Source organism: Mustelus asterias, chromosome 16 (assembly GCF_964213995.1).
Source record: "Mustelus asterias chromosome 16, sMusAst1.hap1.1, whole genome shotgun sequence".
Lineage (NCBI taxonomy): Eukaryota > Metazoa > Chordata > Chondrichthyes > Carcharhiniformes > Triakidae > Mustelus > Mustelus asterias.
This window is the reverse complement of record NC_135816.1, coordinates 35,953,351-35,979,121: the sequence shown is the minus strand read 5'-3', so window position 1 is coordinate 35,979,121 and position 25,771 is coordinate 35,953,351. Positions and strand designations below refer to the sequence as shown.

The following is a 25,771-nucleotide window of genomic DNA, read 5'->3' as shown; positions in this document are numbered from 1 at the left end:
TTCCAGGTATCTCGTTTTGCATCTTGCTGGAATACAATTGCTTAATTCTGACATAAAACTGGTAGAGTAAGCATAATGGAATGGACTGTATCTGATAATAGCTTTGGTATCTACTCCCATGTTCTTCAATAAGCTCACGGTCTTCAAACTTGACGTGTTCCTCGCTGAATGCCATCTATGCTGTAATCACAATGCCAACCAATTTTTGTTTTGAGGTGAAACAGCTTTTTTTTTTCATAAACTTGATTAAATAGAAGTATTTTTTTCTCTTTTGATAACTTTTTAAGTACTTCTGGTAGGCAGTCAGATTAAAAATATAAAATATTAATCTGGAAAGGAAGGACAAGCTTAGATAGAGAACCTTATGCAACCTTGCGACAACTCACTTCACAGCCAATTAAGCACCTTTGAAGTGTAACTAAGCTCTGGGCCACTTTATTTGATAGCTTCACATGGTAATTTATTTCTGGCGAGCAGTCTGAAGTAACTTTTACTTCGAAGTAATAGTTTCACGAAGCTGATGTAAGAAAAAAAATGATGAACAAGTACACTCGCGGATTGTGCCAATAAAATTTTTCAGTGATATCTTTATTTATAATGCCATTTAGTCAGACTATAACTACTTCTAATGGTAGTATTTTGTTCTACCTCAAAATACTTCCTCCAGTCCAAAGATGTGCAGGTTAGGTGGATTGGCTATGCTAAATTGCCCATTAGTGTCCAAAGATGTGTAAATTAGTGGGATTAGCCAGGGAAATGTGTGGGGTTACAAGGATAGGCGGGGGAAGAGGGCCGGGGCAAGATACTCTGAGAGTCGGTGCAGACTCGATGGGCTGAATGGCCTCTTCTGCACTGTAGGGATTCTATGAAACACAAAAATCTGTCACTTAATTGTACTGATGAGATTAAGTTCACAGTACAAGTGAATGTACAAAAAATTACATTTCTGCCTTAACGGTGTAATTAAAAATGTCCAGTTTCAATCTGGCTGTTTGAGAATTTCATCCACTGTTCCACTTTATTTTAATGAGGAAAGAGATTTTCAAATCATAGTCTAGTAATGAATCACCTTGCAGATAATTTGTCATGAGCTAGTGAAATAGAGTTTCTGTGCAAATGGAGCAACTGTGGGAAAGTTCAGCTGAATCCAGCCAGGTAAGTTTACTGTCGGCTACTGTGGTGGGTATGTGATGGGTACTGCTGAATGTTACTTGCTTGTGATTCATGTTAATGGCCATTAGCTGCCCTTTATGGGAGTGTGGAGGAGTTGTGAAGTAATTGAATCTTTTTTGCAAATGAACATCTTTTTAATGTCCTATAATTTTTTATTCCATGTTGTCAATTATTTTAAATATCTGGCTGAAGTTTTATGTAAGAGAAACGTGAAGTCATTACACAGTATTCTTTACTACTAGTTAGACGGACTAGTGAACACTTACAGATTTATTTTATTTTTCATGGGATGTGAGCCTTGCTGGTGAGGCCAGCATTTGTTGCCAAGTTTTTCTTCTAAGAGACTCCTTAGCCAGAAAGGATAAGGGAATTGTGTCAGTCATTTCGTTTGTTTAGTTTCTCTGTCAAAAACTCAGCACTGGGTACCATTTAAGCCTGTGAGCCTTGGTATTACTTGGGTCTGCTTCCTCAAGGATTTCATGTTTGTTGGCATGTCAGATTTGAAGTTCATGGGCCTCGACACTTGGAGGCCCGTTTGTAGTTATTTCTTTCATTGGTGTATTAATCTTGCATCAGAGTGCCGAGCTCTATTAGTGCTACCAACTTGAGATAACAGGAAAATTTATTTCAACTTTATATGTTTAGTCCCTCATTATTTCTTGGCACACGCCTCTGCTGCGTGTGCCAAGAAATAATGAGGGACTAAACATATAAAGACAAACAAAAATGTGGGCATGCCTACCCTAAAGGCAATGTACATAAGAGGAGAGGGCAGCTTGGTGGCACAGTGGTTAGCACTGCTATGTCACTGCGCCAGGGTTCAATTCCCGGCTTGGGTCACTGTTTGTGCGAAGTCTGCATGTCCTCTCCGTGTCTGCATGGGGTTTCCTCTGGGTGCTCCGGTTTCCTCCCACAGTCTGAAAGATGTGCGTGTTAGGTGCATTAGAATATCCCTAGTGTTGAATTTCATTTTGTCCTTTGCTTCTACTCATGTCTGACTCCATCAGGTGTTTTTGGAAAAGTGAGCTGGGTTGAATGTTGGGACTATAATAGATTACGTATTTTTTGAATATGCTAAGTTCTCCCTCATTGTACCCGAACAGGCGCCAGAGTGTGGTGACCTGGGGATTTTCACAGTAACTTCTTTAGTGTTGATGTAAGCCTACTTGTGAGCCTAATAAACAAACTTTAAAATTGATTCCTGGTGTCTGAGAAAAGAGCTTTGAATGACTTGATAAGTTGGGATACTGGAGCCTCAATGTTTTATAACATGGGTGGCCAAACATTCTGAACCTTAGAGCCACATATGATAACCTTCAACATTCAAAAGCCACAAGGCATGGAAAAGCTTTACATGTATTCAGTATGACTGTTTGCTTAAACTATTATAATAGTAATATCCCTTCAGTCAGACAATACTGTTGGATGTAGAGGCTTTGAGTTTTCTTCCTGGATAACAGGCCTTTGAAAATGGAGGAGAGATGGAGGTTGCAAGTCGTAGGGTCAGCAATGAGAGGGTGGGTTAGGGAGCTGGAGAGAGCGCTGCAAATGGTGCTTATCAGGTCAAGCAACTCCACATCAGGCAGTCGGGAAACTATGTTAAAAGAAACTGATCGACATTCAAATGCATTCACCTTCTCTAACCTGTTAAGTTGCTAACACGGTGCATGTCTGCTCTGCTGTCGGGGATTGTGAATGTGGAAGGTGCTTGAATGCCATTTTGATGGCTTCCATCTCCGCCATGGAGTTTCCTACTTCACTCCCACCTCGCCTCTGAAGAGATGGCAGGTAGCATGTTATGACCCTGGACCAGACCCCCAAATGTTTGGTATGATCCAGTTACGGACCAGTAACTTTCTGTTTAGCTTAGACAAAGTTTGATATTTAAGACAGTTGCTAAGAGAATAAAGCCACAAGGTTACACAGGTTTGGAGCAAACAAAAATAAACTTTACAAGGTCAGAAAGATAAAACAATTTACAATATCTATCTTACATGCTAACTTTCAAGGTTAATATGAGGTACTTATTAATTAAGAGGCAAACTATGGTCAAACACACTACCCTGCACAATAAATATTAGATGTGACCAAGACAGATTCCACAGATTTTGCAATAACGCACCCGGACATCAGTAAACACTGAGTCAACCAATCTCATTGAACTTTTTCTTTCTTGCGAGGGATTCCCGTCTTCTGAAGATTTTGCCTTGAAATTCTTTCCAAAAGTTGCTTGAACCCAGACTGCATCAACAATGGCTCATCTCATAGGATTTCAGTCTTGTTTCCCAAGACTCCGTTCCCGTGGATTCCCTAGTCTGCACTCCAGCATCAAGTCACAAGCACAACTTCAGCGCTCGGCTACGCTGGGCAGAATGCTGCTGCTACAAAGGGTTACCTTCGCCCCAATAGCCCAAATCACAGAGTCACCAACCTTCTGCTGCCTGCTTTGATTGCTAGGACTTCCTCTGAACTCTCTTTAATTTGACGAAGGAGCAGTGCTCCGAAAGCTTATGGTATTTGCTACCAAATAAACCTGTTGGACTTTAACCTGGTGTTGTGAGACTTCTTACCGTACTCTCTTTAATTGCCAGGGCTGCTCCTAAGCTGTCTCCACTTACGTTCTTCCAACCACATTACTTTTCTGTTTGGAGTCTCTTTCTCTTCTCCTTTTTCTCCTTAACTTGGACCTCTCCCTTCCTGTCCCCTCTCCCTTTGGAACCTCTCCCTGTCCCCCGTCTGTGACTTTAGACTATGGCACGCTGCTCCCAGGTCACGTAACACTTTTTATACTAATTACTTTTTAGGCAGGTCTACTAAGCCCATGTCCTTGACCCGAAGGACTTTAAAGGCTGTATTGCACATGCACAGCCCTCTCCTGGTCCATGGGGGTATGCATGGAGATACCCGGGGCTTGTTAGCTGTTTCCTGGCTGTTGCTCCAGGAGAAATTTCTGCTATTTTTCCAGTCTCGCTCCATGTTCCACCTGAGGTGCAAATGCAGGAAATGTCAAACCTGGAAAATGTTTGAGTTTTGAATGAACCTTTGACGTTTCTGAAAGATTGCCTGAAACATAAGATGTGACCTCTGTTATGTAATGTAAAAATAAATTCTGCATTCTGTCTTTCAGCAGTTTCAGGTAGAGAAATCTTTTGCTTTTGTCACTGAGTCCTTACCATCGGGAGCCCCAGTTTAAGGGTTAGGGAACACACGCTGCATACAGCCTGGGAGCCACAGCTTTTTGGCCACCCCTGTCTTATAGAACTCCACGTGGCACTTAGAACAGGGAAGATTATGCAAGATTAGAGTACACTGGTTCAAAAATATGAATGGGACAAATGTCATATGCTCCTTTACGTGTGGAACAGGTAAAACTGGTTGGCAGGAAGAATAGTTGAGGTCAGGCAACAGAATTCACTTAAACTGTGTTTTGCGGTAACGTTGGAAAGATGAGCTAAGTACCTTTTTAAAGTTTTGCTTCCTCTGAACCTACTTGTACCTTCACAGATGTGTCGCCTTTAATTGCCCGTTTTATGCATACCATTGGTGGGGATACACAACACAAGATATAGGAGCAGGAATAGGCCATGTGTGCTTTAAAGCTGCATCGGCATTCTTATTCTTTCAAGGGATGTGGGCTTCACTGGCTCAGCCACCATTTATTGCCCATCCCTCGTTGCCCTTGAGAAGGTGGTGGTGAGCTGCCTTGAATAGCTGCAGTCCATGTGGGGTAGGTACATCCACAGTGTGGCTTGGCAAGGAAATGCCAGATGGCAGTGTTCCCATGTACCTGCTGCCCTTGTCCATCTAGATTATAGTGGTTGTGGGTTTGGAAGGTGCTGTTTAAGGAGCCTTGGTATCACCAGGTCTCAGTGACATCAGAGTTGACCTGAAATCTTTCTTTGCTGCATGTCCCCCTTAACCTTTGATTCTCCTATTGTTCAAAAATCTGTCCAAATCAACCTTGAATGTAGAATCCCGACAGTGCAGAAGGAGGCCATTTGGCCCATTGAGTCTGCACTGACTCTCTGATAGAGCATCTTACCCAGGCCAACTATCCCCATGACCCTGTATATTTATCATGGCTAATCCACCTCAACAGCACATTTTGGACTGTGGGAGGAAACGGGAGCACCCTGAGCAAATCCATGCAGACACGGAGAATGTGCAAACTCCACACAGACAGTTACTCGAGGCCGAATTGAGTCCAGGTCCCTGGCACTGTGAGGCAGCAGTGCTAACCATTGTGCCATCTTGCTGTCCTGTATTCAATGACTCCGTCTCCACTGCTCTCTGGAATAGAGAATTCCAAAGGTTTGTAACCTTCTGAAAGAAGAAATTCCTATTCGTCCTCCTTAAGTGGGTCACCCCTTATTCTGAAATTGTGCTTTCTAGATTCTTCCATGTGAAGAAACATCATCTTAGCACCCATTCTGCTATGTCCCTTGAAAATGTTATATGTTTTTATAAGATTTCCTCTCATTCCTCTGAAGTCCATGGAATATAGGCCCATAGGCCCAATCTTTCATCCTGAGATAACACCTTCATCTTGGCAATCAACCGAGTGAGCCTTCTCTGAACTCCTATAATGTGAGTATGGTATATGTGCTCTGCCTAAAGGCAGATCCCTGGCTCACTGTCTGCCAATGCTCCATCCTGAGCCGCTTTTCTTGGCAGTTTTTGTCAGTGGTGCTTTGCTATTGAATTCCATTCTGGAGCAGGGCCGAAAGACAGCCCAGAGTCTGCATATTCATCCTTTAATAAGGAGGTCAAAACTGTATGCAGTACTCCAGGTGTCAGAAGGTTTGTCAATTTTTAGACCCCATTCCCATTTCAATAACAATTAACATTCATTTGTCGATTTAAGTGACTGTCTGTGCAGAGTCTGTACGTTCTCTTCATGTCTGCATGGGTTTCCTCCGGGTGCTCCAATTTCCTCCCATAGTCCTAAAGATGTGCTGGTTAGGTGCATTGGCCATGCTAAATTCTCCCTCAGTGACCTGAACAGGTGCCGGAGTGTGGCAACTAGGGAATTTTCACAGTAACTTCATTGCAGTGTTAATGTAAGCCTACTCGTGACATAAATTTAAAAAAAATTGCTGTACCTAAATAATTTTGTGATTCTTGCACAAAGGCACCCACATTCTGCTGTAGTCTCTCTCCATTTAAATAATATATTGATTTTCTATTCTTCTTACCAAAGTGGATAATATTTTCCCACACATCAGCCAAATGTTTGCCCACTCACTTAACCCATCTTTATCCCTTTGCAGGCACTTGGTGCCCTTCTTACAACATGCTTTTCCACCTATCTTTGTCTCATCAGCAAACTTGACTACAATACATTTGGTCCCTTCATCCAAGTATTGAATATAGATTGTAAATCGTTGATGCCTCAGCAATGATCTGCTTCGGTTACTGTGCTGCATCAGGGAGTGGGGCGGGGGGTTACCTGGACACTGTTTCATCGGGTGTCCACAAGCCTTAGATGAGGTACTTCAATTTGGCCTGTGTAGTGAGGAACAGGAGGGTGTGACTGCAAGTGAGGCACGTGTGATCTTATTAAATGGCAGAGTAGGCTTGTTGGGCCCAATGGCCCACTCCTATTTCTGATGAAATTACTGTACCTACTTCTCTTGACTCTGCTTCCTGTTAGTTAAATAGTCTTCTCTCTAGTGGTCATTGGCAGCCTTGCGTCTCGTGAAATGATAGTTTTGCTAAGGTGGTCAATGCTGTGTTAAGCATTGCCTGGTGTGTCTCAGGAGTCCCACTCTGGGCATGGCAGTCTCGGCTGCATTTTCTGTAGAGGAAGACAATAGGCTAAGAAGCTTCAGGAATCATGGGCCTTTGTTTTCTCTGCACCCTCTACTCGGCCAGCTGAGCTTTCTGTTTCTTTTCAAATGCCTTTCCAAACAATCAGCCTCCATAGTTCACTACAGTCGGTGACTGCCTGCTGGCTGTCAGTGTCACATCTGCCATCTTCATATCTTGCTGGTGGAGGAATGGGTGACCGGGAGTCATAACCAGTTCACCGTACTGAAAGCCTTTCGGTATATGGCTGTTATCCATCCGATGTACGTGGCTGAACTAGCCCAGTTGTAATTTTTAGTGATGCATATATGCTGATTCCATCAGCATAATCCAGGATCTCTTGAATTGGTGACCTTGTCTTGTCAAGAGACGTCAAGGACACATTTGAGAGATTGTTCATCCCTTTCTCATGCCAAGTGTGCAGGTCTCACTATTGTAGAGGAGGACTTGCAGTTTACTTGCAGGTTGCTGTTGTTCCATGCTCTTACTCAACTTGGACATAATTACAGTCTTTGTGATAGGTGTATTGATTTCTGCATCAAGCGACAGAATGCTGGTGATTGTAGAGCCAAGATATGTGAAGCTATCAGCAACCACTAATGTCACATTGCCACACTATCCATCAGCACTGACAATGTCCTGGAACATAACATTTGTCTTCCTGGTGTTGGTGGTCAAACCAAAATCTTGAGAGAGTCTGTCCATTTGCTGTTGAAGGCGTTTTCTGGTGCGGAATTGTCAGTGTAGAAGAACAACTGTCTGATGAGCACTGACCACCTCAAGCTATGAGTGCAGTACCAGTAGTGGCCACTACTCCCAGTGGTGCCAGCATCTGGCAGGCCGATCCCTGAGGTGGTCTCCTATTCCTGAATAATGGAATTCTCTTTCACCTCTCTGAATTGGCAACAAAGCACAGAAGGACAGATGTCATCCTGCTAGACGGGCTAGCCCGGACTTTTAAACTAGGTGGGGGGGGGGCTGTAAAATTAGCCCAGAGTCGCTGAGTAAGCACAGTCAACACTTTTGTATCTCAGTCTGGAAGATTGACTTTTAAAACTCTCTGAATAACTGACCAGTCAATCTCGGACGGTATATGAGCAACAGTCTGCCACTCTTACGCAGTGTTGAGAATTAAGTTGTTGTCAGAAACTCGTAATGTTCAGAATTATTCCTTTGCTCTATTAGAAATCTTTTGGGCATTATTAACACCATTTTGAAGAAAAGCAGGATAATCATCGACGGTGCCTGAGCCAATATTTATTCCTCAATAATCATCAGAAACGCATTATCTGATCATTATCACCATGCTGTTTGTGGGAGTTTGCTGTGTGCAAATTGACTGCTGCATTTCCAATGTTACAGTGACGACACTGAATTCATTGGTCGTAAAGTGCTTTGAGATGTTTGATTTTGGCACCACTGGGAGTAGTGGCCGCTGCTGGTACTGCACTTGTGGCTTGAGGAGGTCAGTCCTCATCACAGAGTTGTTCTTCTACACTGACAATTCTGCACCAATGTTCCATGCCATGGAATGACTTCAACAGCAAATGGACAGGCTCTCTCAAGCGTTTGGGCAACATAAATGCAAGTTTTTCATTCCCTTTTCTTTCCCTTTACTTTTGTGCCTCAACGAAGCTACCAACAATGCACAGCACATAATCCTGTCAAATGTTTTGCAACCTTCACCTTCCTTCACTGCCCTAACAAAACATTAAAGATCTGTAGACCTTTGCATCATTTCTTTTTGTTCTCGGATTTCAAACCACTTGTATCCTCTCCATCTGCCTCAGGAGATGATGGACTGTGCCTCACTTCTATATTGAACATTGTCTACTGCTGCTGTAGAGGTCCAGTTATGAAGTGCCGTTCCTTCTACAGCTGGCATAATTGAGTAGCATTGACCAAAGGTTTGGTGACTTTTGCCTTCCAGCGGACTCTCTTTTTCCAACATCTGGCCTCTGTCCTTCCACACTTCTCCTGACTGCTTGACTCCATGCATTCCAGCCCGCATCAAGCATTTCCTACACATCAATTCTGATCCCGTTCAACTTGAAGACTTGCTTGCAGACACCTTTGTATTACAGACATGAATGACCTGGTGGTCTTGCACCAATAACAAGCTTGTCATAGAGCATGTCTTTGGGGATGCATGATGTGGAGATGCTGGCGTTGGACTGGGGTAAACACAGTAAGAGTTTTAACAACACCAGGTTTATTTGGTCGCAAATGCCATTAGCTTTTGGAGCCCTGCTCCTCCGTCAGATGGAGTGGATATCTGCTCATAAATAAGGCATACAGAGACACAAAATCAATTTACAGAATACTGATTAGAATGTGAATCTTTACAGCTAATCAAGTCTTAAAGATACAGACAATGTGAGTGGAGAGAGCATTAGGCACAGGTTAAAGAACTGTGTATTGTCTCCAGACAGGACAGCCAGTGAGATTCTGCAAGTCCAGACAAGCTGTGGGGGTTACCGATAGTGTGACATGAACCCAAGATCCCGGTTTAGGCCGAACTCATGTGTGCGGAACTTAGCTATCAGTTTCTGCTCAGCGACTCTGCACTGTCGTGTGTCGTGCCATACTGGCAATTACCCGAAAGCGTTCTCCAAGGTGGCCTTCACGACATACAGCGCAGAGTCGCTGAGCAGAAACTGATAGCCAAGTTCCGCACACACGAGGACGGCCTAAACCGGGATCTTGAGTTCATGTCACACTATCGGTAACCCCCACAGCTTGTCTGGACTTGCAGAATCTCACTAACTGTCCTGTCTGGAGACAATACACATTTCTTTAACCTGTGCCTAATGCTCTCTCCACTCATATTGTCTGTATCTTTAAGACTTGATGAGCTGTAAAGATTCACATTCTAACAAGTATTCTGTAACTTGAGTTTGTGTCTCTGTGTGCCTTATTTGTGAGCAGATATCCACTCCACCTGACGAAGGAGCAGCGCTCCGAAAGCTAATGGCATTTGCTACCAAATAAACCTGTTGGACTTTAACCTGGTGTTATTAAAACTCTTACTTTGGGGATGCAGCCAGCATCTATTCAGTTCACATTCAGATCCCAACCTTGACAAAAAGACTAATAACATTTAAGGAGTGTATTGGCCAATCTAGTTTATCCTTCAGGACAAGCTCTCGTGCTCCAAAATTTCGATATCAGGTTGTAAAGAATCCTAGATGATGGATGATCAGCAACTGCTTCAAGCACCACTTGATTTTGCAAATCTCCTACAGTCTCTGACCCCTTCTGTATATCGTTTTAAATTTCTGAAACAGAGGCTTGAACTATGCCTTTTCTAAAATAAAACTATAAGGAGTATAAGAGTAGAGAAATGTTGCAATTGTGTAGGGTGTTGATGAGACCACATCTGGAGTATTGTGTCCAGTTTTGGTCTCCTTATTTGAGGAAGGATGTGGTGGCATTGGAGGCAGTTCAGAGGAGGTTCACCAGATTGATTCCGTGGATGAAGGGTTGATGTATGAGGAGAGATTAAACAGTTTGGGCTTGTACTCGCTGGAGTTTAGAAGGGTGAGAGGGGATCTGATCGAGGTATATACATTTTTAAAAGGGATTGATAAAGTAAATGTAGACGAAATGTTTCCTCTTAAGGGGCAATCTAGAACAAGAGGTCACAGGTATAGGTTGCGAGACGGTAGATTTAAAACTGAGATGAGGAGGAACTACTTCTCGCAGAGGGTGGTGAATTTGTGGAACTCGCTGCCCCAAAGCGCGGTGGAGTCTGAAGCATTGAATGGTTTCGAGAAGGAGATAGATATATTTCCAATAAAAAAAGGATTTGGGAAACAGGTGGGGAGGTGGATTTGAGACCAGGGAGCGATCAGCCATGATCTGATTGATTGGCGGAGCAGGATCGAAGGGCTGAATTTGCCGACTTCTGTCCCTAATTCCTATATTCCTAAGAGACATGGGTCATGCTATGTAGAATCTGTTGGTGATTCTGTACAACTCGTGCTGCAATAACCTAAGTCAGTCTGAGGATACTGAAATGCCCATTTATTTAATCCATACTGGCAACCTTTTTATGATTATAATCCCAGAAGTCTAGAGCAAAGTAATACCAACTTGACCTGTCCCTTTAAAATCACTGCCCCCAATTTTCAAATGCAGGGAATTGTGATTGGGTTTAAACAACCTCCTACTGAGCAGTATTATGGTCTCCGTGGAGATGATAACTTTCAAAAAGAAATTCAAACTTCCAGATAATAGAGGAAAGAGTGATACACCAAGAGTAAATGTTTTAAGACATTAACTGTAACAAAAGATGAAGAAAGCCATTGCCTACAAAATTAATGTTTAGTCAACTTATACCTTAAACCACAAAACAGGATATTCCCTTTTTACTTTTAACATAATCAAAATACACTTCACAGAACTTTACACTGTTCTTTAAGTAAACAGTCAATTCTCCCAGAACCAGTCCAAGGTGATTCTTAGCTGCCAAGTATTTACTTCTGTTCTTTTCCTTTCTCAGCTTGGGAATTTTAATCTCAGAACTGTCTTTCACAATGAGTTATTTCAAGCTAGCTGAATACTCCAGCCTTGCTTTGCCTCCTCCCCAATTCTGTCTTTTCAATAAAAGTGTGAGCTCCCACCTGCATTCCTGCACGGTGAACCACAGAAACATTTAGCCCCCTGTTTCTTTCTCACATGCGGTCTATCTCATTTGCACTCCCTCCTGGATCCTGGCAGACTAACCTTGTCTGTGTGTTTTTCAGGGATAGTGTCATGAAAACATGAATCACATGGGCCTTGTAGTCAAGTACAAATGCCAATTTGCTATACTTGAGACGTCAGCTCTTTTTTATCATGAATGTAAACAGACATTTTAAAGCTAGTTTACAACCCAACATTACCAACTCTTTCCTGGGACTTTGGAGGCTTACTGTTAGCAGAAAGGCTGATGCTATTGTCTGCAGGTGTCTTGCACCACCTTCACAGTTAAAGAATCTGGGACCCCTTTAACTTTGAACAATCAAACCACTCAGGCGTGCTGGAAGGCAGACTTCTGAACAGGTCTCATGTCCCCCTTCATTTTAGCTTAAAGACACAGTCCCAAACCATAGCAATTTTATAAACCTCATAATTGTAACAGCAGTTAGTCTACTGGTAAATTTCCATGCTCCAGGTGAATGAGGAAAAAATATTCCTTTGTGTCTTGGATAATTAAAGATCATTTTCCATGCTGTAGAATTTGGATTTTTTTTTTGCTGAGATATTATTCATTGCAACAGTGGGGAGTGAATAGCTAAATACAGTTCATGTTCTGTCTATAACTTCTCTTTCAAATAAGTAATAAGGTGGGAGGGGCACCCTTTTTAAAATGTCTGTTGAGTAACAGAAAGTGGAGACCAAATCCCCCAATCAGCTGCCATGCATTATAAGATTAACAGCATGTGTGTTTATTGAAGATAACTGGGTTAGGCATGGCCTTATTTGATTTGCCTTACTCTTGTTTCCCTTAATTAACAAATTATATGGTCTTGCTGTTACTGTGCCCTCTGGTGGTAACTCTGTGTTGGGATTGTAGCTTCTTTGTAATTTCAGAATTTCATGTCAATGATTATTTCTGCTCTCTGTGCCTTATTGCATGATGTTTATCAAGATAAATGCATCATTTGTAATACTCCACACTAATCTCTCATTAATAAATATTTAATGTTGGTTAAATGCTCCCAAGATCAGCAGCTTCCCTACCTGTGGCACAGTAATTGCACAGTAATAATCGGAGTCACAGTGTTCAATGATTTCTGAAGTCTATTTCTTTCCCAATAATTAGGTTTCATCCATATGCCTCAAATTCTTCTTATTACCATGACTAGGATAGTGAAAAATGATATACAGTTGCAGGTTTTTAAAAAATTCATCCGTGGGACATGGGCTGGCCAGCATTTATTACCCATCCCTAGTTGCCCTTGGAGGGCAGTTGAGAGTCAACCACATTGCTGTGGCTCTGGAGTCACATATAGGCCAGATCAGGTAAGGGCAGCAGATTTCCTTCCCTAAAGGACATTAGTGAACCAGTGATTTAGATAGATTTTTCAGACATGACCATGAAACCATTGTCGAATCAGTAAATTCTTAATTCCAAGTATTTTTAATTGAATTCAAATTCCACCATCTGCCGTGGCGGTATTGAACCCAGGTCCCCAGAACATTAGCTGAGTTATTGAGGATTGTTTTACATAGGGTCGGTGTCTGCATCATGCTTTTGTTCTTAAACAATGTTGAACCAACTATGCAATATGACAGACTTAGAATCATAGAATCCCTACAGTGCAGAAAGAGGCCATTTGACCCATCGAATCAGCACCGATCACAATCCCCATAACCCCACTTATTTACCCTGCTAACCCCCTGACACTAAGGGGCAATTTAGCATGGCCAATCAACCTAACCAGCACATCTTTGGGAGGAAACCGGAGCCTCCGGAGGAAACCCACGCAGACACAGGGAGAACGTGCAAACTCCACACAGACAGTGACCTAAGCTGGGAATTGAGCCCAGGCCCTTGGCCCTGTGAGACAGCAGTGCTAACCACTGTGCCACCGTGCCGCCGCGGAGGAAGAAACCGCACAAGAGAAGACTTCATATTGTGCAAAGAAAAACTACAATTTCCTTTCACTGCCTAGTCTTCTAGTTTAATGCAGCTTTGTTTATTAACTTGGCTGAAAATGGCGAAACATGATACAGACCGGACGCCCCCAGAAGAGGCCAGTGAGAATACCACAGAAAAAAATTTCACAATAGCAAATGAAATGTCTGAGACCGTGATTTAACTCCTCGGGTGTAGTAAAAAGCTGACGCATTTGAAATCTGTTCTAATTAGAATAGTAATCTGGATCATTTTAAGGCTTTCATATTGGAAAGCTGTAAATATTTCTTCATCCAATAAATTATTCCAATCAAAGTAAAATCAGTGACTCTGGACTAGTCTCCCAGCCCCGTCCCCAGGGTCAAATTGAATTAAGAAAGAATTGAGTATTCCACCCCCTTCCTCCCCTCTGTTCTTGCACACACATTATTTACTGTTTGGTGCGATGGTTTATTTTTGGATCCTGTGCATTTTGAGATTCCCAGCTGCATGACATACTGCTGGATTTATTTTAAATCAGTCCTGTGGAGTTTAGTTTCCAGCACACAGGAAGGAGCCAATATTTTCCACTGTCTTGTGGTTAGCTCTACTTAGGTTGACAAAGGGGCAATCAACTCCCTGCAGGCTGCCAGTAATGCTCATCACCAAGTACAGTTTAACAATCTCTGCATTAGCTCCAGCCCGATTAAAATATAGACTTTTTAATAAATTTTTAAAATAAAACCTCTACTGAGGCAAATTCTGTAAAATATGCTCAAGATCTATTCTCGCTAATCTTATAATTCAAAGTTAGGATCTAGTCCCAGATGTTGTCTTGGTGTATTAACATAATAGTATGACCACTTTCTGTTTGATTGTGTTACTGCCTAATATCATACTCTGTCTCGCCCCCCCTTGGTCCCACCAGCTGTTTGGGGCCTATAGATACTTGCTTTATTCTGTTGTCAGTCTTGTAATTTTACCTTGAACAACCTGTCTCTTTGCCAGCTCAACTGCATCCTTCCTGTAGAATGAGGTGAAGGAATATGTGCTGCACTCCAGATGTGGCATGATCAAGGATTGGTATACTGGCATGGTTACTTCACTTGATCTGTTGTCAGGCGGCGGGTAGTGGTTAGCACTGCTGCCTCACAGCGCCAGGGACCCGGGTTCGATTCTCGGTTCGGGTCACTGTGCGGAGTTTGCACGTTCTCCCCGTGTCTGCGTGGGTTTCCTCCCGGTGCTCCGGTTTCCTCCCACAGTCCGAAAGACGTGCTAGTTAGGTGCATTGGCCATGCTAAATTCTCCCTCAGTGTACCTGAGCAGGCGCCGGAGTGTGGCGACTAGGGGATTTTCACAGTAAATATAAATCTACTTGTGACTAATAAATAAACTTTAACTTTTCAGGGCAACTTAACATTTCACTTTTAAAAAAAATTAATTCAGACTTTGACTTGATGCCTTGGCAGACCTATCTACTGTGAAACACCAAATTTTTTATTGACTGTTTCTATTTTGCTGTGGCAACGTGTAAAGAACCAAACAGTAACTTTTTTCATTTAGCCTCTGTTTCTGAAGTTGAATGTTGTAAGTTTCCACTGAAGTGCCTTCAGGTTTAGTGAATGACCTCTGCTTTTATATCCAATATTAATGAACCATTAAATATTATGCGCCTGTACACTCATTACTTAGTTAGGGGATTTTCGCAGTAAATTGCATTTTCATTGCAGTTTAATGTAAGCCTACTTGTGACACTAATAAATAAACTTTAATCTGGCATTTTTGGCCAGTATATCAAATCGTGTTTACAGATTTTAGGAACAGTTTGTGCTTACGTTAAAACCTGTGTTTTAAGTAAGCAGAGTTTTGCAATACGACATTTCTATTTTCAAGAAGTGGGGATGCTGGCATTGGACTGGGGTGGGCACAGTTAGAAGTCTCACAACACCAGGTTAAAGTCCAACAGGTTTATTTGGAATCATGAGCTTGCTGAGCACTGCTCCTTCATCAGGTGAGTGGATTTGTCAAGAAAACGGACGTACTTGTAGATTTGCTATATTTGTATTTTTGAATATCAGAAATAGGTATAGTTTTAAGTGAATTTAATTTGGTGTTTTTATTAAGGAAGAGTAAACCTATAGTTGGATTCATGCTAGACTAAGATGTTCGTATGTGCGAGGGTTTTGGTTTCAAATCAATCTGTGCTCCTATTGTGTTTGGAGAAGTTACAGTGTGAAAAGCAAATAAAAGTTGTTGCTTAGTAACCAGGGACACCTTTTAAGGTAGGAAGGCTTTTTGAGTTTAGTTTTTAGCTGGATATATTGCAGTTGGAGAGTTAACATTCTCGGCTCTGCCAGAAGAAAAGCTGGACAGGACAAGGGGATTTCGAAAAGGCAGTCATCCTAAAGAATCAGATAAAGTCCAGAGGACCAAGCAATTGGGACGGAAATAATGTCTTAGACTGAAGTTAAGGGAACAGAGATGAAGAAGTTGAACAAGGTACTGTTCAGGACGATTCAAGGAAAGAGTAGATGGTGTTCTGAGTTGAAGAGACGGCTGCAGTAGGGAAAAGTGGGAAAGCAGACTTCAGAGGTGCCATCTTACTATAGTCTGGGAATCAACAGTTAAAGCAATTGTGAAGAGTTTGTGTAACAGTCTAGACAGGAGGAGTCTCGAAGGGAGAGGTGTAAAACCTGGAAGTGAATTGTTGATGGAAGCAGCTGAGGGAAAGCTTTGTTTAAAAGAAGATTCAAAAGTGTGTCCATTTGACATCATTAATACAAACAGCAAGGGCACCAAGACTGAACCCTGTGGAACACTACTGGAAACCATCTGCTATTTACAAAAACATCCATCGACCATAACCCTTGTTTCCTGTCACTGAGCTAATTTTGGACCCAAACTTGCCTCCACCACACTCTCAGGCAGTGCATTTCAAATCTTAACCCTCGCTGTGCGAAAAAGTTTTGCCCCATGTTGCCATTGCTTTTTTTGCCAATTACTTTAAACCTGCGTCCTCGTTTTCTCGATCCTTTCATGAGTGGTGACAGTTCCTCCCTATCATACTCTGTCCAGACCTTTTGTGATTTTGAATACCTCTATCAAATCTCCTCTCTGTCTTCTTCTCTCCAAGGAGAACAATCCCAACTTCTCCAATCTATCTCTCCTGGAACCTTTTCAGACCTCTGGCTTCACCTGAGCACCCGCTTGAGCAGGAGGAGGTCAGAAGCTTGTCCAGAGATTGAAGATTTGTGGACCCTTGATGTAATAAGGTACTGTGGACAGAGGAACTGGAACATTTCCTCAGGAAACTGTCAGGCAGAATGTGGGGCAAAGGTCATTAACAAAGCAGAGGCATGCATTTTATCTTCCTTACCTTGAATGTTAAGAGGAGATGGTTACATTTTGTTGGCGATGGTCACTGCGTGGCATTTGTGTGGAACAAATATTACTTGACACTTATTAGCCTAAGCCTGAATAAGAAAGATAAGAAAATGGAATAGGAGAAACCCTTTGTGTCCTAGGTTGTTGTCGAGGTCTGTCTACTCACAGGCAGGGATTGCTTTCGCAGTTATGAATGGTACTGAACTGCAATCATCAGCCAACATCACCACTTTCGATAGGAACATTGGAAATAGGAGCAGGAATAGGCCATTTGGCCGGTTGAGCCTGCTCTGCCATTCAAACAGATCATGGCCGATCATCCATCTCTGTGCCATTTTCCTCCATGAGCCCAATATCCCTTGATGTCATTTATATCCAGAAATGTAAGGATTCTGTCTTGAACATTCTTGATTGCGCTTCCACAGCCCTCTGGAGAAGAAAATCCAAAGATGTGCCACTCCCTGAGTGAAAAGATTCCTCCTTTATTTCAATCTTAAATGGCCTGCCCCTTAATCTGAGACTGTGTCCCCTAGTTCTAGACTCCCGAGTCAGGGAAACACACTGACTATATGTCACACCCTGTAAGAATTTTGTAAGTTTCAATGAGATCACCTCTCATTCTTTGAAAGTCTAGAGAATACAGCCCAGTTTCTTCAGTCTCTCCTCATAAGACAATCCAGCCATCCCAGGAGTTAGTCTGGTGTCCTTCTGTTGCATACCCTCGATGGTACGTTCATCTTTCCTTAGATAAGGAGACCAAACCTGTATACTCAATATGTGGTCTCACCAAGACTCTGCACAGTTGCAGCAATAAATCTTTACTGCTGTACTCAAATCCTCTTGTGATGAAGGCCAGCATACCATTTGCCTTCATAATTGCATGCTATCTTTCTGCGACTTAACAACAAGGTCACCCGAGTCCCTTTGGAGATCGACACTTTCCAACATCTCGCCATTTAAGAAATACTATGCCTTTCTGTTTATTCCACCAAATTGGATAACTTCACACCTATTCACATTTTATTCCATCTGTCATGTTCTTGCCCATTCATTTAATCTTTCCAAATCCCTTTGAAGCCTCCTCCTCACAACTTTCATTCCAGCTAGTTTTGTGTCATCAGCAAATATTAAGGTGCAGGGTCATTGATGAAACAGCTGAAGGCGGCAGGGTCCAGGACACTATTCTGAGGAACTCCTCCAGAGATCTTGTGGGGCTGAGATAATTGGCCTCTTAAAAACCCACAACCAGTTTCCTTGGTGCTAGGAATAGCTTCAGCAAGTGGCATGGTTTACTCCTCCTGACTCCCATTGACTTCAGTTTTAGCAGGATTCATTGATGCCACACCAGGTCAAATGCTGCTTTGATGTCAAGGGCAATCACTCTCAACACTGGAATTCAGCTTTTTTATCAATGTTTTAACCAAGGCTGTGTAATGATGTCAGGAGTGAAGTGAGCAGGTTATTGGTGAATAACTGCTGCTTGATAGCACTATCAACAACACCTTGCACCATTTTACTGATGATTGAGAGTAAACTGATTGGGTGGTAATTGACTTGAATGGATTTGTCCTGCTGTTTGTCGACAGGACCTACCTGGGCAATTTTACATTTTGTCAGATAAATGCAGCTGAACTGCTCACAGCATCGAGTACATAACCTCTGTACGTTAGCGACACAACTGTGCAAGTCAAAATATCTTACTACTTCACCCCTCCCAAACATCATCCAGAGAGTCCCAGCTAGGTTGTGTGTTACAGGCACTATATGTCCTCCTTCAAACTATTGCATGCTTCCTTTGTTTAGTATGCACCTGGTCCGGTGTTGTAGTTTCACCAGCTGGCATCTTATTTTTAGATTATGCATGGTGCTGCTTTTGGCATACTCTCCCGTCCTCCTCATTGAACCAGAGCTGATTCCTTGGCTTGCTGGTAATGGGTAGAGTGGGGAATGTGCTGGGCATTGAAGCTACAGATTATGGTTGTACACACTTCTGTGCTTCTGGTAGCCTTGCAACACTTCCTGACCAGTTTTAAGCTGCTAGGTCTGTTCTGAATCTATTCCATACGAGCATAATGGAAGTGCTGAATAAAACCATGGAGGGTGGCCTCTCTATGAAGATGTGAGTTTGTCCTGAATTTCATGATCTCCCTCCAGCGGGTTTTTAAGTGGTGGCGGGCGGCAGCAGCTATTATGCTGGAATGGTCAAAGCCTTGGACGGACCATTGCCTAATTTGAGGTCCTTAAGTGGCATCCATTTTTAGGGTAGCATGGGGGGGGAAGCCCAAAAATGGATGGGCTTGGGACTTGGGCCTTGCCGTGGGTTGGAGCAGGGGTTTGGTATGCCCCACCAGAAGGCCCCTTCGAACTCCCCGACCCATCCCCCTTAAGGTCCAGTGGCTGCTGGCACCTTCTCAAATACCTGAATCGCCCACTTTCCAACCCCAGGCCTTCCCTATCCTCCCCGCCCTGGGATTGAGGCTCTGTTGTCTTCGAGCTCTTCCTTTTCTGTCCACTGTAGCTCCTGTTGCTGCAGGTACGAGAGAACTGCCACCCCCAGTGCTTCCTTCATGTTGTGTTTCAACATGGGGGAGTACTGAATCTTAATTGATCCACTGGAGCAAGCTGAGAGGGGTGATTGAAAAGCAGCAGTGCTGGTAAGAGATTAATTGGATTAATTGAATTGTTTATTTATTTAATTAGTCAGCTAGTGTGTGTATTTTTTTGGCCTTTACTTTAACAGCAGTTTTTCAAGTTTAAAGTGAAAACTAGAAGTGGGCAGCAAAGGAGTCTGAGAAGGGTTTTTATTTTAACTTTAAAAGTCAGTTACCTGGGTGGTTCCCCCTCAGTAGTAGTTTTTTTTTCTCTCGGGCCCCTAGCCCTATAAATTGGTGCAGAGGAGATACCCGATCCTCTACACTGGTAGAGGATCCCACCCTTCCATCCTCCTCTAACCTAATTATAAGTGTGGGGAAGTTTTTTGTTTTCTTTTTTTCTTGCTGGTAATGGCTTCAGGGATGGCAGTTCAGGCAGTATGCTGCATCTCCTGTGGGATGTATGTGGTGAGGAAATCCAGTAGTGTTTCAGGAGATTTTAGTTGTAAGAAGTGCATTAGATTGCAGCTTCTGGAGGAGCGTGTAAAGGAGCTGGAGGGGGAGGTAGAGGAACTCCGCATAATTCGGGAGGCGGAGGTGGAAGTTGATAGGAGTTATAGAGAAATAGTAACTCCTAGAAATGAGGCTTGGGTCAATGCCAGGAGGAGGGGTAAGAAGCAATCGGGAAGACAATCCCCTGGGGCGGTTCCCCTCCATAATAGGTTTTCGGTGCTGGAGGCTACAGTTGAGGAGGAATCAACTGAGCATAGAGAGCAGATCTCTGGGGGTGAGCCGAGTGAGAAAGCTCAGGTGGTTAGGGGCTGTAAAAGACTGGGCCTTGTGATTGGGGACTCCACAATTAAGGGGACAGATAGGAGGGTCGGAACTAAAGGTAGGGACTCAGGGTTGGTGTGTTGCCTACCAGGGGCTGGGGTCCGGGATGTGTCTGACAGGGTATTCAGGACTCTTAGGGGGGAGGGAGATAAACCACAAGTTATTGTACATGTGGGGACACACGACATAGGGAGGATAGGGGAAGGGGATATTAGGCAGGGATTTATGGAGTTGGGGTGGAAACTAAAGGCCAAGACTGACAGAGTGGTTATCTCTGGACTCTTGCCTGTACCACGGGATAGTTTAGAGAGGAATAGGGAGAGGGAAGGTTTGAATTCATGGCTGAGGGGATGGTGCAGGAGGGAGGGGTTCAGGTACTTAAGCAATTGGGGCTCGTACTGGGGAAGGTGTGACCTCTATGAGAAGGATGGTCTACACCTTAATCAGAAGGGGACCAATATCCTGGGGGGTAAATTTGCTAAGGCCATGCAGGGAGGTTTAAACTGATTCGGGGGGGGGGAGGGATCCTGAGTAGTGGGGCTGAAAGTGAGGGATGCATGGATGGGGACTGCAATGCACGGCATTGCAGAGGTGGGGTGGAGCAGGGTTTGAAATGTGTATACTTCAATGCCAGGAGTATTCGCAATAAAGTGGGTGAACTTGCAGCGTGGATCAGTACCTGGGACTTCGATGTTGTGGCTATTTCAGAGACATGGATAGAGCAGGGGCAGGAATGGATGCTGCAGGTCCCGGGGTTCAAATGTTTTAGTCGAAGTAGGGAAGGAGGTAGAAGAGGGGGAGGGGTAGCATTATTGGTCAGAGATTGTATCACAGTGTCAGAGAGGAGGTTTGATGAGGACTTATCTGTTGAGGTAGTATGGGCGGAGATTAGAAATAGGAGAGGTCACCCTGTTGGGAGTCTTTTATAGACCTCCTAAAAGTTCTAGAGAGGTTGAGGAAAGGATTGCGGAGTCAATCCTGCTTAGGAGTGAAAGTAATAGGGCAATTGTTATGGGGGATTTTAACTTGACTAATATTGACTGGAATTGTTATAGCTCTAGCTCGTTAGAGGGGTCAGTTTTTGTTCAAAGCGTGCAGGAAGGTTTTTTGACTCAGTATGTAGACAGGCCAACTAGAGGTGAGGCTATATTGGATCTGGTGCTGGGAAATGAGCCAGACCAGGTGCTAGACTTGGAAGTTGGTGTGCATTTTGGTGATAGTGACCACAATTCGGTTACGTTCACCTTAGTGATGGAAAGGGATAGGCATGAACCTCGGGCCAGTGGTTTTAGCTGGGGGAAGGGTAATTATGAGGCTATTAGGAGAGAATTAGGAAACATAGGTTGGACTAGGAGATTACAGGGACTGGGAACGTCCGACATGTGGAGTTTTTTCAAGGAGCAGCTACTGCGAGTCTGTGATAGGTATGTCCCTGTCAGGCAAGGAGGAATTGGTAGGGCTAGGGAACCGTGGTGCACCAAAAAAGTTTCTTTGTTGGTTAAAAAGAAAAAGGAGGCTTATGTTCGGATGAGACGTGAGCACTCGGGTAGTGCACTAGAAAGCTTTAGATTGGCTAAGAGGGAGTTGAAGAGCGAGCTTAGAAGGGCTAAAAGGGGACATGAGAAGACTTTGGCGGATAGGGTTAAAGAGAATCCTAAGGCGTTCTATAGGTATGTCAAGAACAGAAGGTTGGTTAGGGCAAGTTTAGGGCCAGTTATAGATGGCAGAGGGAAGTTATGTGTGGAACCGGAGGAGATTGGTGAAGCATTGAACCAATATTTCTCTTCGGTGTTCACGCAAGGGGACATGAATATAGCTGAGGAGGACACTGGGTTGCAAGGGAGTAGAATAGACAGTATTACAGTTGATAAGGAGGATGTGCAGGATATTCTGGAGGGTCTGAAAATAGATAAATCCCCTGGTCCGGATGGGATTTATCCAAGAATTCTCTGGGAGGCAAGAGAAGTGATTGCAGAGCCTCTGGCTCTGATCTTCAGGTCGTCGTTGGCCTCTGGTATAGTACCAGAAGATTGGAGGTTAGCGAATGTTGTCCCATTGTTTAAGAAGGGGAACAGAGACTTCCCCGGGAATTATAGACCGGTGAGTCTCACTTCTGTTGTCGGCAAGATGTTGGAAAAAATTATAAGGGATAGGATTTATAGTTATTTGGAGAGTAATGAATTGATAGGTGATAGTCAGCATGGTTTTGTGGCAGGTAGGTCGTGCCTTACTAACCTTATTGAGTTTTTTGAGAAAGTGACCAAGGAGGTGGATGGGGGCAAGGCAGTGGACGTGGTATATATGGATTTTAGTAAGGCGTTTGATAAGGTTCACCATGGTAGGCTTCTGCAGAAAATGCAGATGTATGGGATTGGGGGTGATCTAGGAAATTGGATCAGGAATTGGCTAGCGGATAGGAAACAGAGGGTGGTGGTTGATAGTAAATATTCATCATGGAGTGCGGTTACAAGTGGTGTACCTCAGGGATCTGTTTTGGGGCCACTGCTGTTTGTAATATTTATTAATGATCTGGATGAGGGTATAGTTGGGTGGATTAGCAAATTTGCTGATGACACCAAAGTCGGTGGTGTGGTAGACAGTGAGGAAGGGTGTCGTAGTTTGCAGGAAGACTTAGACAGGTTGCAAAGTTGGGCCGAGAGGTGGCGGATGGAGTTTAATGCGGAGAAGTGTGAGGTAATTCACTTTGGTAGGAATAACAGATGTGTTGAGTATAGGGCTAACGGGAGGACTTTGAATAGTGTGGAGGAGCAGAGGGATCTAGGTGTATGTGTGCATAGATCCCTGAAAGTTGGGAATCAAGTAGATAAGGTTGTTAAGAAGGCATATGGTGTCTTGGCGTTTATTGGTAGGGGGATTGAATTTAGGAGTCGTAGCGTTATGTTGCAACTGTACACAACTCTGGTGCGGCCGCACTTGGAGTACTGTGTGCAGTTCTGGTCCCCACATTACAGGAAGGATGTGGAGGCTTTGGAGAGGGTGCAGAGGAGGTTTACCAGGATGTTGCCTGGTATGGAGGGGAGATCCTATGAGGAGAGGCTGAGGGATTTGGGATTGTTTTCGCTGGAAAGGCGGCGGCTAAGAGGGGATCTTATTGAAACATATAAGATGATTAGAGGTTTAGATAGGGTGGATAGTGATAGCCTTTTTCCTCTGATGGAGAAATCCAGCACGAGGGGGCATGGCTTTAAATTGAGGGGGGGTAGTTATAGAACCGATGTCAGGGGTGGGTTCTTTACCCAGAGGGTGGTGAGGGATTGGAATGCCCTGCCAGCATCAGTAGTAAATGCGCCTAGTTTGGGGGCGTTTAAGAGATCCGTAGATAGGTTCATGGACGAAAAGAAATTGGTTTAGGTTGGAGGGTCACAGTTTTTTTTTTTAACTGGTCGGTGCAACATCGTGGGCCGAAGGGCCTGTTCTGCGCTGTAATGTTCTATGTTCTATGTTCTATGTTCTAATGTTTGGATTTAATTCAGGTTTGATCATCACGTACAGAACAAAGGTAGTTCACAATGAAGATTGTTGAAGCCTATATTCCATGACATTAAATTATTTTAGATGTAGTTTTGATCCATATTTCCTGTACCTCTGATAATCACCCATTTTTTCTTTTAATTTGTGAGCTTTGACAAGGCCAGTATTTGTTGTCCATCCGTATTTGCCCTTGAGAACGTGGTGGTGAACTACCTTCATGAACATGGGGCGGCTCGGTGGCACAGAGGTTAGCACTGCTGCCTCACAGCGCCAGGGACCCAGGTTTGATTCCAGTCTCGGATCACTGTGTGGAGTTTGCACGTTCTCCTTGTGTCTGCGTAGGTTTCCTCTGGGTGCTCTGGTTTCCGATGTGTGGGTTAGATTGATTGCTTATGCTAAATTGCCCCTGAGGGTCTAGCAGGGTAAATAAGTGGGGTTACGGGGATAGGGCCTGGGTGGGATTGTTGTCAGTACAGGCTTGATGGGCTGAATGGCCTCCTTCTGCACTGTAGGGATTCGATGATAACCGCTGCAGTCCAGGTGCCATACAATCCAGGTTGCTATTCAAAGGAAGTTTCTAGTTTTTAATTTGGCAATATATTTCCAAGTCAGGATGGTGCGTGCTTGAAGGGAAGCTTGGTGTTTTCATGCATCTGCAGCCCTTGTCTTTCTAGGTGATAGAGGTCAGAGGTTTTGAAAGTGCTGTTCTCAAATGTGTTGCTGCAGTGCATTTTGTAGATAGTACACCTTGCTGCCACTGTGCACTAATGATGGAGGCAGTGAGTGTTTTAAGTAGTGGATGAGGTGCTGATCAGGGGGGCTGCTTTGTCTGAGATTGAGTCAAGTTTATTGAGCATTGTTGCAGCTGCGCTCACCTTGCCTGGACTGATTGATTAAATATTTTCAATTGAAAGGAGATTAATTAAGCACATCCGAAAGATGTGCTGGTTAGGTGCACTGGCTATGCTAAATTCTACCTCGATGTACCCCAACAGGCGCCAGAGTGTGGCGACGAGGGGATTTTCACATTAACTTCATTGTCGTGTTAATTTAAACCTACTTGTGACACTAATAAATAAACTTTATTGAAATATATAAACATCTCAAATTTTTGTCTGTTTTAAAATATTTGATTTCAACATTCATTTTTATACTGTGTCCTAGATGTACTACACACAAATTTGTTGCATGTGTAATGTTCCCTTAATTTATTAGTTCTCTTAAATCTCTCAATCAACATATCAGAAAAGCTGATAATCTGGTCATGATCAGATTGTTTGTTTGTTTTTTGTATGGGAGTTCGTCATATATAATTGGCTGCCATGCTTCCTACATTACAACAGTGATTAGACTTAAAAAAATACTTGATTGGTTGTAAAGTATTTGAGACATCCAGTGGCTATGGAAAGTGTGATGTAAATGCGAGGCTTTCTTTCGCTATCAGCGAAGATAGCGAAAACATCTTTCAGAGAAGGCCAATCTGCCCCCTCTGGTGGACAAAATGGATCCCTTGGCATCATTCCAAAGAAGGGCATGGCAGTTATCCCCGCTGTCCTGGGGCAATATATACCCGTCGATCAACACCACAAAACAGCTTAACTGGCCATTATGTAGCTGCTTGAGAGAGCTTATTGTGTGCAAATGTACTGTTGCCTGTATTACAACAAGTGAATACATTCAAAAATACTTCAGTGGTTGTAAAACACCTTCTGTGCTCATGAACAATGCTATATAAATGGAAGTTTCCGTTTTGTTGTGAAAGAAGTGACATAGTTCAATATTTGAACTTGTTATATGGAAAGAATAGCTCATTCTACTGCAACCTCTGGAGACGATGTCTGTAAGTCAATACCAATTACTTTCGTATGTTCCCTGGGGTAATTGT

General features: G+C 43.3%; 1 protein-coding gene across 1 annotated transcript in view; it reads left to right on the top strand.

Annotated features, from left to right (window-relative positions):
* LOC144505096 (polypeptide N-acetylgalactosaminyltransferase 10-like) overlaps window positions 1–25,771 on the top strand; it is an 87,628-nt gene that overhangs the window by 898 nt on the left and 60,959 nt on the right. The window lies entirely within an intron of this gene.